This window comes from Rutidosis leptorrhynchoides, chromosome 7, assembly GCF_046630445.1.
Source record: "Rutidosis leptorrhynchoides isolate AG116_Rl617_1_P2 chromosome 7, CSIRO_AGI_Rlap_v1, whole genome shotgun sequence".
NCBI classification, from domain to species: Eukaryota; Viridiplantae; Streptophyta; class Magnoliopsida; order Asterales; family Asteraceae; genus Rutidosis; species Rutidosis leptorrhynchoides.
The window spans coordinates 372,872,385-372,873,005 of NC_092339.1; the positions used below are offsets into that span (position 1 = coordinate 372,872,385).

Sequence of the window (621 nt, forward strand, 5' to 3'; positions counted from 1 at the left end):
ATCCAACTTAGCACTTATAGACCCAAAATCGTCATATGCACCATGGGTTTCGGTCTTCTTAACTGAAGCTGAATGGAATGACTCATGATCTTGATGCCATTCGTGAGAGTAAGCAGCTTGCTTTTCAATTATCTCTAGCGCCTCTTCTTCGATCTTATCCATTAACGTACCACATGCGGCTTGATCAATAGTCTGACGAGTAGGGATATCACAACCTTTGTAGAAAATCTGGACCTTCTGTAAATCATTCAACTCATGTTGCGGGCATGAGCGTAACAAAGTAGCAAAACGGTCCCAAGCATCAAACAATGTCTCACTGCTCTTTTGTCTGAATTGAGAAATTTCTGCTTGAAGTCTAGCAGCTCGAGACGCAGGAAAAAACTTCGATAAAAACTTATCCTCCAAAGTCTCCCAAGAGGTAATCGTGCCCTCTGGTTGCTTATCTAACCATCTCTTGGCTTCTCCCTTAAGAGTCCAAGGAAAAAGCCTTGTCTTGACTGAAGTATTGGCAACCTCATGCAACTTAAACAAATTGCAAACATCATTAAAATTACGAAGATGCTCGTTAGCATCTTCAGTATCCTTGCCATAAAATCGGCAATCAGAAGAAATCAAATTCAG

General features: G+C 41.1%; 1 non-coding gene across 1 annotated transcript; it reads left to right on the top strand.

Moving 5' to 3' along the window:
• The first annotated feature begins 250 nt into the window (after nt 1-250).
• LOC139860883 (small nucleolar RNA R71) lies at nt 251-356 on the top strand. Its single transcript, XR_011763506.1, has one exon. It is a non-coding gene; the product is annotated as a small nucleolar RNA R71 (small nucleolar RNA).
• Nucleotides 357-621: the final 265 nt, after the last annotated feature.